Source organism: Prionailurus bengalensis, chromosome C2, assembly GCF_016509475.1.
Source record: "Prionailurus bengalensis isolate Pbe53 chromosome C2, Fcat_Pben_1.1_paternal_pri, whole genome shotgun sequence".
Taxonomy (NCBI): Eukaryota; Metazoa; Chordata; class Mammalia; order Carnivora; family Felidae; genus Prionailurus; species Prionailurus bengalensis.
The window spans coordinates 126,532,372-126,545,738 of NC_057350.1; positions in this window are offsets into that span (position 1 = coordinate 126,532,372).

Below are 13,367 nucleotides of genomic sequence, written 5' to 3' on the forward strand. Positions count from 1 at the left end.
ACTTATTTGGTAAAATAATGTATATATGTACAGTTCTAGAATAATCGTCATTGCAGATGTTTCATGGTGAACCAGGCAGACAAAAAGTCAAAGTGATTTTTTTGGACCCTCAGAGTTGATGGTGATTTTTAGTTTTCTATTCTTAAATATTAAGTTTGACATCACTCTTTAATAATAAAATTTGTTATCATGACATTTATCAATATGTGTTTGAATTTGGAAATAACATGTCTAACAGAGGGACTTAGAGGGGAGAGAGAGAATGTATATAAATCATTGAGCAGGTCGTCTAGCTTATACCCACTTCTATAACAACAACAAAAAGAAATTGAATGTCTGGAAAACACTCAGTAAATAAAATAAAATGAGTTCCTGTCATAGGGACTTTGGGGATAGGGTGGGAGGGGAAGAGAAATTAGAAAAAACAAGTAACTAGATAGCATGTCATGTGGTCATACCTACTAAGGGGAAATCAAAGCAGGGAAATAGGGGCGGGGAGTACCAGGTGGTTTCAGGCAGAAGTCCACTATATGGGGTGGTCAGGGTAGGCTTCATTGATAGTGACATCTGGGCAGAGAAGTAAAGAAAGTGAAGGAGATAGCCATGTGGATATCTGGAGGAAATGAATTCTGGGTAAAGGAAAAAGCAAGTATAAAATCCTCCACTGGCAGCATGCCTGGTATGTTGCGGAATAGCAAGGAAGTTATAGCATGGTAAATTAGGGATGAAGGAGATGTGAGAGATGAATTATAAAGTCTCTGGGCCAAAGTGACATTTTAGCTTTCACTTTGAATGAAATAGATAGCCATTGGACAGTTAGGGGCAAAGGAATGACATGGTGGGATTTACATATTAAAAAGGTAGAGAATCACCAATAAATATGGGTTTCTGTGATGAAGGTACTTTGCCATCTGTGGTATAATGGTTGGAGTCCTAGACTCACAGTTAGCATGCCAAGATTGCAATTGTAGTCTTCTCTGAACCCTCAGGAAACTCCACATTTTCAGAATATCAGTTTCTTAGGTAAAACAAAGGTTATAACACTGTTCACTCAGAGACTCTGATAAATTACCTAAGAATGTATGATATTGAAGATATTTTAAGTGAAAAGCATCCTATGAAGTAGTGTATTAAATATAATCTTAATTTTATAGAATAAAAATCCTAGCATGTTGTGAGAAAGCAACCTATCTAATAAACTAAGAAAAAGAATGGAAAATTGCTTATATCTGATTCATGATATTTACAAATTATTTTTACTTCTTTATTTACACATTTTTTGTGTTTTGCAGATTTTCTCATTGAACGCGTATAATTTTTAAAAACAACTAGATAAAACTTTTTAAGCATAAAGGTAGTTGATAAACATCAAAGTTCTTATTTCAATTCAAAATAAAGTAGTGAAGGCAAAACTGTCAGGAAATCTCAAGAAATGTGTGAAGATGGGGTGCCTGGGTGGCTCAGTCGGTTAAGCATCTGACTTCGACTCAGGTCATGATCTCACAGTTTGTGAATTCAAGCCCCGCATCAGGCTCTGTGCTGACAGCTCAGAGCCTGGAGCCTATTTCGGATTCCGTGTCTTCCTCTCTCTGTGCCCCTCCCCTGCTCACACTCTGTCTTTCTCTCTCTAAAAAATAAATAAACATAAAAAAATTAAAAAAAAAAGAAATATGCGAACATGAGTTATATTCAGAAGAATGGCACTAATAATCCTTACCTTCTTCACCTTCTCTTTAAAGTCAGCTTCAGGGAGAAGACACTGTAGGAAGATGACCAAAGTGAGATTTTGAACAAAGGGTCTAGGATTCCTGAAATGGCAGAAGGAGAGTTGCAGTTGAAAAAAAAATTTTTTTAAGACAAAACAATAAACTATGTTGGAAACAGTCTGGGATTTTCCAGAACCTGTACTCGGAAAGGATGTAGAAGGAAAGGCTACTGGAAAAATCAAACATCCATCCAGTCTTTCCCCTCCCCTAACTCTCCATCTTCAAAGTGACTCTTAAAATTAATACTTTTAGGGGCGCCTGGGTGGCGCAGTCGGTTAAGCGTCCGACTTCAGCCAGGTCACGATCTCGCGGTCCGTGAGTTCGAGCCCCGCGTCGGGCTCTGGGCTGATGGCTCAGAGCCTGGAGCCTGTTTCAGATTCTGTGTCTCCCTCTCTCTCTGCCCCTCCCCCGTTCAGGCTCTGTCTCTCTCTGTCCCAAAAATAAATAAACGTTGAAAAAAAATTAAAAAAAAATTAATACTTTTATCCTGTCCCATAAGGCTCCATATAATCTGCCATCTGCTACCTTCCGTGTTTCATTTTCCACACTTTTTCCACTTCTCTCATCATATTCCAGACACTCAAGTCTTCTGTTATCTGGCTGAGAGTTCCTGACTCAAGGTTTGTGTAGCAACACTTCAGGCTGTCTCAAAAGCCCACACACTGTATCAGCACACCCTATCTTATCACCCTGTTATCTCTCTCTCTCTGGTTTTTTTTTTTGAGATTCTTTTTTTAAAATTTAATTTATTTTTTTTCAATTTATATCCTAGTTAGCATATAGTGCAACAGTGGTTTCAGGAATAGATTCCTTAATGCCCCTTACCCATTTAGCCCATCCCCCTTCCCACAACCCCTCCAGTAACCCTCTGTTTGTTCTCCATATTTAAGAGTCTCTTATGTTTTGTCCCCCTCCCTGCTTTTATATTATTTTTGCTTCACTTCCCTTATGTTCATCTGTTTAGTGTCTTAAAGTCCTCATATGAGTGAAGTCCTATGATATTTGTCTTTCTCTGACTAATTTTGCTTAGCATAATACTCTATAGTTCCATCCATGTAGTCGAAAATGGAAAGATTTCATTCTTTTTGATTGCCGATTAATACTCCATTGTGTATATATGTATACCTCTTCTTCTTTATGCATTCATCCATTGATGGACATTTGGGTTCTTTCCATACACTGGCTATTGTTGATAGTGCTGCTATAAACATGGGGGTACATGTGCCCCTTTGAAACAGCATACCTGTATCCCTTGGATAAATACCTAGTAGCACAATTGCTGGGTCATAGGGTAGTTCTATTTTTAGTTTTTTGAGTAACCTCCATACTGTTTTCCAGAGTGGCTGTACCAGCTTGCATTCTCACCAGCAGTGCAAAATAGATCTTTCTCCGCATCCTCGCCAACATCTCTTGTTGCCTCAGTTGTTAATATTAGCCATTCTGACAGGCATGAGGTAGTATTTCATTGTGGTTTTGGTTTGTATTTCCCTGATGATGAGTGATGCTGAGCATTTTTTCATGTGTTGGTTGGCCATCTGGATGTCTTCTTTCCAGAAGTGTCTATTCATGTGTTTTGCCCATTTCTTACTGGATTATTTGTTTTTTGGGTTGTTGAGTTTGATAAGTTCTTTATAGATTTTGATACTAACCCTTTATCTGATATGTCGTTTGCAAATATCTTCTCCCATTCCGTTGGTTGCCTTGTAGTTTTACCGAATGTTTCCTTCGCTGTGCAGAAGCTTTTTACTTTCATGTGGTCCCAATAGTTCATTTTTGCTTATGTTTCCTTGCCTCTGGACATGATGAGTAAATAGTTGCTGCGACCAAGGTCAAAGAGGTTTTTGCCTGCTTCTCCTTGAGGATTTTGATAGCTTCCTGTCTCACATTTAGATGTTTCATCCATTTTGAGTTTATTTTTGTGTATGGTGTAAGAAAGTGGTCCAGGTTCATTCTTCTCCATGTCTCTGTCCAGTATTCCCAGTACCACTTGCTGAAGAGACTATCTTTATTCCATTGGATATTCTTTCCTGCTTTGTCAAAGATTAGTTGGCCATACATTTGTGGGTCTATTTCTGGGTTCTCATTTCTGATCCATTGATCTGAGTGTCTGTTTTTGTGCCAATACCATACTGTCTTGATGATTACAGCTTTGTAATACAGCTTGAAGGCTGGGATTGTGATGCCTCCAGCTTCAGTTTTCAAGATTGCTTTGGCTATTCAGGGTCTTTTGTGGTTCCATACAAATTTTAGGATTGTTTGTTCTAGCTCTGTAAAGAATGTTAGTGTTATTTTGATAGGTATTTTATTGAATAAGTAGATTGCTTTGGGTAGTATTGACATTTTAATAATATTTGTTCTTCCAATCCAGAAGCATGGAATATTTTTCCTTTTTTGTGTGTGTCTTCTTCAATTTCTTTCATGAGCTTTGTATAGTTTTCAGTGTATAGATTTTTCACCTTTTTGGTTATGTTTATTCCTAGGTATTATATGGGTTTTGGTGCAATTATAAATGGGATTGATTCCTTGATTTCTCTTTCTGTTGCTTCATTGCTGGTGTACAGGAATGCAATCAATTTCTGTGCATTGATTTTATATCCTGCCACTTTGCTGAATTCATGGATCAGTTCTAGTAGTTTTTTGGTGGAATCTTTTGGGTTTTCCATATAGAGTATCATGTCATCTGTGAAGAGTGAAAGTTTGACCTTCTCCTGGCCAATTTGGATGCCTTTTATTTATTTGTGTTGTCTGATTGCTGAGAAAATACTTCCAATACTATGTTGAATAACAGTGGTGAGAGTGGACATCCCTGTATTGTTCCTGACCTTAGGGGGAAAGTTCTGAGTTTTTCTCCATTGAGGATGATATTAGTGTTGGGTCTTTCATATATGACTTTTATGATCTTGAGGTGTGATCCTTCTTTTTTTTTTTTTCAACGTTTATTTACTTTTGGGACAGAGAGAGACAGAGCCTGAACGGGGGAGGGGCAGAGAGAGAGGGAGACACAGAATCGGAAACAGGTTCCAGGCTCTGAGCCATCAGCCCGAGCCTGACGCGGGGCTCGAACTCCCGGACCGCGAGATCGTGACCTGGCTGAAGTCGGACGCTTAACCGACTGCGCCACCCAGGCGCCCCGAGGTGTGATCCTTCTATCCATACTTTTTGAGGGTTTTTATCAAGAAAGGAAGCCGTATTTTGCCAAATGTCTTCTCTCGCTATTGAGAGGATCATATGGTTCTTGTCCTTTCTTTTATTGATGTGATGAATCACATTGATTGTTTTGCGGATATTGAACCAGCCCTGCCTCCCAGGTATAAATCCCACTTGGTCGTGGTGAATAATTTTTTTAATGTATTGTTGGATCCAGTTGGCTAATATCTTGTTGAGAATTTTTGCATCAATGTTCATCAGGGAAATTGGTTTATAATTCTCCTTTTTAGTGGGGTCTCTGGTTTTGGAATCAAGGTAATGCTGGCTTTATAGAAAGAGTTTGGAAGTTTTCCTTCCATTTCTATTTTTTGGAACAGCTTCAAGAGAATAGGTGTTGACTATTCCTTAAATGTTTGGTAGAATTCCCCTAGAAAGCCATCTGGCCCGAACTCTTGTTTTTTGGGAGATTTTTAAATTACTAATTAGATTTCTTTACTGGTTATGGGTCTGTTCAACTTTTCTATTTCTTCCTGTTTCAGTTTTGGTAGTGTATATGTTTCTAGGAACTTGTCCATTTCTTCCAGATTGCCCATTTTATTGGTGTATAATTGCTCATGATATTCTCTTATTATTGTTTGTATTTCTGCTGTGTTGGTTGTGTTCTCTCCGTTTTCATTCTTGATTTTATTTATTTGGGTCCTTTCCTTTTTCTTTTTGATCACACTGGCTAGGGATTTGTCAATTTTATTAATTCTTTCAAAGAACCAGCTCCTGGTTTCATTGATTGTTCTGTGGGTTTTATTTGTCTGTTTGTTTCAATAGCATTGATTTCTGCTCTAATCTTTATTATTTCCTGTCTTCTGCTGGTTTGGGGTTTTATTTGCTGTTCTTTTTCCAGCTCTTTGAGGGTATAAGATTAGGTTGTGTATCTGAGACCTTTCTTCCTTCTTTAGGAAGGCCTGTATTGCTATATACTTCCCTCTTATCACTGCCTTTGCTGTGTCCCAGAGGTTTGGGCTGTGGTGTTATAATTTTCATTGGCTTCTATATACTTTCTAATTTCCTCTTTAACTTCTTGGTTAGCACATTCATTCTTTTAGTAGAATGTTCTTTAGTCTCCAAGTATTTGTTATCTTTCCATATTTTTTCTTGTGGTTGTTTCGAGTTTGATAGTGCTGTGGTCTGAAAATATGCACGGTATGATCCCGATCTTTTTGTATTTGTTGAAGGGTGGTTTATGTCCCAGTATGTGTTCTATTCTGGAGAAAATTCTATGTGCATTGGAGAAGAATATATATTCTGCTGCTTTAGGATAAAATGTTCTGAATATATGTGTTAAGTCCATTAGGTCCAGTATGTCATTCAAAGCCATTGTTTCCTTGTTGATTTTCTGTTTAGATGATCTGTCCATTGCTGTGAGTGGGGTGTTGAAGTCCTCTACTGTCATGGTATTATTATCAATGAGTTTCTTTATGTTTGTGATTAATTGATTTATATATTTGAGCCATGCCACATTTGGAGCATAAATGTTTATAATTATTAGGTCTTCTTGGTGGATAGACCCCTTAATTTTGGTATAATGCCCTTCTGCATCTCTTATTGCAGTCTTTATTTTAAAATCTAGATTGTCTGATAGAAGTATGGCTCTCTGGCTTTTGTCAACCATTAGCATGATAGATGGTTCTGCATCCCCTTTCTTTCAATCTGAGGGTGTCTTTAGGTCTAAAGTGGGTCTCTTGTAAAAAACATAGAGATGGATCTTGTTGTCTTATCCATTCTGTTACCCTGTATCTTTTGATTGGAGCATTTAGTCCATTGACATACATTTATTTATTTATTTATTTATTTATTTATTTATTTATTTTTTAAAATATGAAATTTATTGTCAAATTGGCTTCCATACAATACCCAGTGCTCATTCCAACAGGTGCCCTCCTCAATGCCCATCTGCCACCCTCTCCTCCCTCCCATCCCCCATCAACCCTCAGTTTGTTCTCAGTTTTTAACAGTCTCTTATGTTTTGGCTCCCTCCCTTTCTAACCTCTTTTTTCTTTTTCCTTCCCCTCCCCCATGGTCTTCTGTTAAGTTTCTCAGGATCCAATAAGAGTGAAACCATATGGCATCTGTCTTTCTCTGTATGACTTATTTCACTTAGCATCACACTCTCCAGTTCCATCCACGTTGCTACAAAGGGCCATATTTCATTCTTTCTCATTGCCACATAGTATTCCATTGTGTATATAAACCACAATTTCTTTATCCATTCATCAGTTGATGGACATTTAGGCTCTTTCCATAATTTGGCTATTGTTGAAAGTGCTGCTATAAACATTGGGGTACAAGTGCCCCTATTTATCAATGCTCCTGTATCCCTTGGGTAAATTCCTAGCAGTGCTATTGCTGGGTCATAGGGTAGATCTATTTTTCATTTTTTGAGGAACCTCCACACTTTTTTCCAGAGTGGCTGCATCAGTTTGCATTCCCACCAACAGTGTAAGAGGGTTGCTGATTCTCCACATCCTTGCCAGCATTTATAGTCTCCTGATTTGTTCATTTTAGCCACTCTCACTGGCGTGAGGTGTAATCTGAGTATGGTTTTAATTTGTATTTCCCTGATGAGGAACGACATTGAACATCTTTTCATGTGCCTGTTGGCCATCTGGATGTCTTCTTTAGAGAAGTGTCTATTCATGTTTTCTGCCCATTTCTTCACCGGATTATTTGTTTTTCAGGTGTGGAGTTTGGTGTGCTCTTTATAGATTTTTGGATACTAGCCCTTTGTCTGATATGTCATTTGCAAATATCTTTTCCCATTCCGTTGGTTGCCTTTTAGTTTTGTTGATGGTTTCCTTGGCAGTGCAGAAGCTTTTTACCTTCATGAGATCCCAGTAGTTCATTTTTGCTTTTAATTCCCTTGCCTTTGGGGATGTGTCAAGTAAGAAATTGCTGCGGCTGAGATCAGAGAGGTTTCTTCCTGCTTTGTCCTCTAGGGTTTTGATGGTTTCCTGTCTCACATTCAAGTCCTTTATCCATTTTGAGTTTGTTTTTGTGAATGGTGTAAGAAAGTGGTCTAGTTTCATTCTTCTGCATGTTGCTGTCCAGTTCTCCCAGCACCGTTTGTCAAAGAGACTGTCTTTTTTCCATTGGATATTCTTTCCTGCTTTGTCAAAGAGTAGTTGGCCATACTTTTGTGGGTCTAATTCTGGGGTTTCTATTCTATTCCATTGGTCTATGTGTCTGTTTTGTGCCAACACCATGCTGTCTTGATGATTACAGGTTTGTAGTAGAGGCTAAAGTCTGGGATTGTGATGTCTCCTGCTTTGGTCTTCTTCTTCAGAATTACTTTGGCTATTCGGGGTCTTTTGTGGTTCCATACAAATTTTAGGATTGCTCGTTCTAGCTTCAAGAAGAATGCTGGTGCAATTTTGATTGGGATTGCATTGAATGTGTAGATTGCTTTGGGTAGTATTGACATTTTAACAATATTTATTCTTCCAGTCCATGAGCATGGAATGTTTTTCCATTTCTTTATATCTTCTTCAATTTCCTTCATAAGCTTTCTATAGTTTTTAGCATACAGATCTTGTACATCTTTGGTTAGGTTTATTCCTAGGTATTTTTTGCTTCTTGGTGCTGTTGTGAATGGGATAAGTTTCTTTATTTGTCTTTCTGTTGTTTCATTATTAGTGTATAAGAATGCACCTGATTTGTGTACATTGATATTGTATCCTGCAATTTTGCTTAATTCATGTATCATTTCTAGCAGATTTTTGGTGGAATCTATTGGGTTTTCCATGTATAGTATCATATCATCTGCAAAAAGTGAAAGCTTGACTTCATCATTGCCAATTTTCATGCCTTTGATTTTGTTTTGTTGTCTGATTACTGATGCTAGCACTTCCAACACTATGTTAAACAACAGCGGTGAGAGTGGACATCCCTGTCATGTTCCTGATCTCAGGGGGAAAGCTCTCATTTTTTCCACATTGAGGATGATATCAGCTGTGGGCTTTTCATAAATGGCTTTTATGATGTTTAAATATGTTCCTTCTATCCCAACTTTCTCAGGGGGTCTTATTAACAAAGATGCTGAATTTTGTCAAATGCTTTTTCTGCATCGATAGACAGGATCATATGGTTCTTATCTTTTCTTTTATTAATGTGATGTATCACACTGATTGATTTGTGAATGTTGAACCAGCCCTGCATCCCAGGAATGAATCCCACTTGATCATGGTGTATAATTCTTTTAATATGCTATTGAATTTGATTTGCTAGTATCTTACTGAGATTTTTTGCATCCATATTCATCAGGGATATTGGCCTGTAGTTCCCTTTTCTTTGCTGGGTCTCTGTCTGGTTTAAGAATCAAAGTATGCTGGCTTCATAGAATGAGTCTGGAAGTTTTCCTTCCTTTTCTATTTTTTGGAACAGCTTGAGAAGGATAAGTATTATCTCTGCTTTAAATGTCTGGTAGAATCCCCCAGGGATCCCATCTGGTCCTGGACTCTTATTTTTTGGGAGATTATTAATAACTGATTCAATTTCTTCACTGGTTATGGGTCTGTTCAAGTTTTCTATTTCTTCCTGTTTGAGTTTTGGAAGTGTGTGGGTGCTTAGGAATTTGTCCATTTCTTCCAGGTTGTCTAGTTTGTTGGCATATAATTTTTCATAGTATTCCTGATAATTGCTTGTATCTCTGAGGGATTGGTTGTAATAATTCCACTTTCATTCATGATTTTATCTATTTGGGTCATCTCCCTTTTCTTTTTGAGAAGCCTTGCTAGAGGTTTATCAGTTTTGTTTAGTTTTTCAAAAAACCAACTCTTGGTTTCATTGATCTGCTCTATAGTTTTTTTTTTACATTCTATATTGTTTATTTCTGCTCTGATCTTTATTATTTCTCTTCTTCTGCTGGGTTTGCTGTTCTGCTTCTAATTCCTTTATGCGTGCTGTTAGATTTTGTATTTGGGATATTTCTTGTTTCTTGAGATAGGCCTGGATTGCAATGTATTTTCCTCTCAGGGATGCCTTCACTGTATCCCAAAGCATTTGGATTGTTGTATTTTCATTTTCATTTGTTTCCATATATTTTTTAATTTCTTCTCTAATTGCCTGGTTGACCCATTCATTCTTTAGTAGGGTGTTCCTTAACCTCCATGCTTTTGGAAGTTTTCCAGACTTTTTCCTGTGGTTGATTTCAAGTTTCATAGTATTGTGGTCTCAAAGTGTACATGGTATGATCTCAATTCTTGTAAACTTATGAAGGGCTGTTTTGTGACCCAGTAAGTGATCTATCTTGGAGAATGTTGGAAAAGAAAGTATATTCTGTTGCTTTGGGATGCAGAGTTCTAAATATATCTGTCAAGTCCATCTGATCCAATGTATCATTCAGGGCCCTTGTTTCTTTAAGGATCCTGTGTCTAGATGATCTATCCATTGTTGTAAGTGGGGTATTAAAGTCCCCTACAATTACCACATTCTTATCAATAAGGTTACTTATGTTTGTGATTAATTGTTTTATATATTTGGGGGCTCCTGTATTCAGTGCATAGACATTTAAAATTGTTAGCTCTTCCTGATGGATTGACCCTGTAATTATTATATAATGCCCTTCTTTATCTCTTATTACAGCCTTTAATTTAAAGTCTAATTGTCTGATATAAGTATGGCTACTCCAGCTTTCTTTTGACTTCCAGTAGCATGGTAGATAGTTCTCCATCCCCTCACTTTCAATCTGAAGGTGTCCTCAGGTCTAAAATGAATCTCTTGTAGACAGCAAATAGATGGGTCTTGTTTTTTTATCCATTCTGATACCCTGTGTCTTTTGGTTGGAGCATTTAGTCCATTTACATTCAGTGTTATTATAGAAAGATATGGGTTTAGAGTCACTGTGATGTCTGTATGTTTTATGCTTGTAATGATATCTCTGGTATTTTGTGGTCCTTGCAACATTTCACTCACAGAATCCCACTTAGGATCTCTTGTAGGGCTGGTTTAATGGTGATGAATTCCTTCAGTTTTTGTTTGTTTGGGAAGACCTTTATCTCTCCTTCTATTCTAAATGACAGACTTGCTGGGTAAAGGATTCTAGGCTGCATATTTTTTTCTGTTCATCACATTGAAGATTTCCTGCCATTCCTTTCTGGCCTGCCAAGGTTCAGTAGATAGATCCATCACTAGTCTTATGGGTCTCCCTTTATAAGTTAGAGCGTGTTTATCCCTAGCTGCTTTCAGAATTTTCTCTTTATCCTTGTATTTTGCCAGTTTCACTATGATATGTCGCACCAAAGGTTGATTCAAGTTACTTCTGAAGGGAGTTCTCTGTGCCTCTTGGATTTCAATGCCTTTTTCCTTCCCCAGATCAGGGAAGTTTGCAGCTATGATTTGTTCAAGTATACCTTCAGCCCCTTTCTCTTTCTCTTCCTCTTCTGAAATTACTATTATACGGATATTGTTGCGCTTAATTGCATCACTTAGTTCTCTAATTCTCCCCTCATACTCCTGGATTTTTTTTATTCTCTTTTTCTCAGCTTCCTCTTTTTCCATAATTTTATCTTCTAATTCACCTATTCTCTCCTCTGCCTCTTCAATCCGAGCTGTGGTCACTTCCATTTTATTTTGCACCTCATTTATAGCATCTTTTTAGCTCCTCATGACTATTTCTTAGTCCCTTGATCTCTGTAGCAATAGATTCTCTGCTGTCTTCTATATTTTTTTCACACCCAGCGATTAATTTTATGACTATTATTCTAAATTCTTGTTTTGTTATATTGCTTAAATTGTGTTTGATCAGTTCGTTAGCTGTTGCTACTTCCTGGAGTTTCTGTTGAGAATTCTTCCATTTCGTCATTTTGGATAGTCCCTGTAGTGGTGTGGAACTCTGGAGCACTTCCTCTGTGCCGTCTGGAGTAACTTGTGTTGGTGGGCTAGGCCGCAGTCAGACCTGATGTCTGTCCCCAGCCTACTTCTGGGGCCACAGTCCAACTGGTGTGTACCTTATCTTCCCCTCTCCCACGGGCAGGACTCACTGTGGAGTGGTGTGGCCTCTGTCCTGGCTACTTGCACACTTCCAGGCTTATGGTGGTGCTTTGATGGGATCTGGCGTATTAGCCGGGGTGGATCTGCAAGGTGCACAGGGGTGGGAGGGACAGGCTTAGCTCGCTTTGCCATTGGTAGTCCCCTGCAGGAGGGGCCCTGCAGCACGAGGAGGGAGGCAGACCCGTCGGAGGGATGGATCCACAGAAGCACAGTGTTGGGTGTTTGTGAGGTGCAAAAAAGTTTTGTGACAGGAACTGGTTACCTTTGGGATTTTGGCTGGGGGATGGGGGAGGGAGATGGCACTGGCCAGTGCCTTTGTTCCCACCGCTGAGCTGAACTCTTCCAGGGTTATCTTCCAGGGCTCAACATCTCTCCCTCCTGGTGTCCTCTTCCCCTCCTGTTCTCCTAGCAGAGCTGTTGACATATAACATTCCAGATGTTTGTTAAGTCCCGCTGGCTGTCAGAACTCATGCAGTCTGGCCCCTCTGCTTTTGCAGGCCAGACTCAGGGGCTCTGCCTTGCCGGGAGGGCTGCCTCTCTACTGCCCCGGCTCCCTCCCTCCAGTCTATGTAGTGTGCACCGCCTCTCTGCCCTTCCTACCCTCTTCTGTGGGCCTCTTGTCTATGCTTGGCTCCAGAGAGCCAAGTTCTGCTAGTCTTCTGGTGGTTTTCTGGGTTATTTAGGCAGATGTGGGTGGAATTTAAATGATCAGCAGGATGTGGTGAGCCAAGCATCCTCTTACACCTCCATCTTTTCTCCTCAACCTAGTCCATTGACATTTAGAGTTGGTACTGAAAGATAGGAGTTTATTGCCATTATGTTGCTTGTGGATTTGGAGTTTCTTGTGGTGTTCTCTGGTCCTTTCTAGCCTTTGTTGCTTTTGGTCTTTGTTTGTTTGTTTATTTGTTTGTTTGTTTGTCTTTTCTCCCCTCAGAGAGTTCCCCCTTAACATTTCTTGCAGAGCTTATTTAGAGGTCATGAGTTCCTTTAATATTTGTTTCTCTGGGAAACTTTTTATCTCTCCTTCTGTTTGGAATGACAGCCTTGCTAGATAAAGAATTCTTGGCTGCATATTTTTCTGATTCAGCACATTGAATATATCCTGCCACTCCTTTCTGGCCTGCCAAGTTTTTGTGGATATGTCTGCTGTGAACCTGATCTGTCTTCATTAGTAGGTTAAGGACTTTTTTTCCCTTGCCGCTTTCATGATTCTTTCCTTGCCTTAGTATTTTGTGAATTTGACTATGATATGCCTTGTTGATGGTTGTTTTTTGTCGAATCTAATGGGAGTCCTCTGTGCTTCCTCGATTTTGATGTCTTTGTCTGTCCCCAGTTTAGGAAAGTTTTCCATTATAATTTGCCCACATAACCCTTGTACCCCTTTTCCTCTCTCTTCATCTATGATTCTGATGT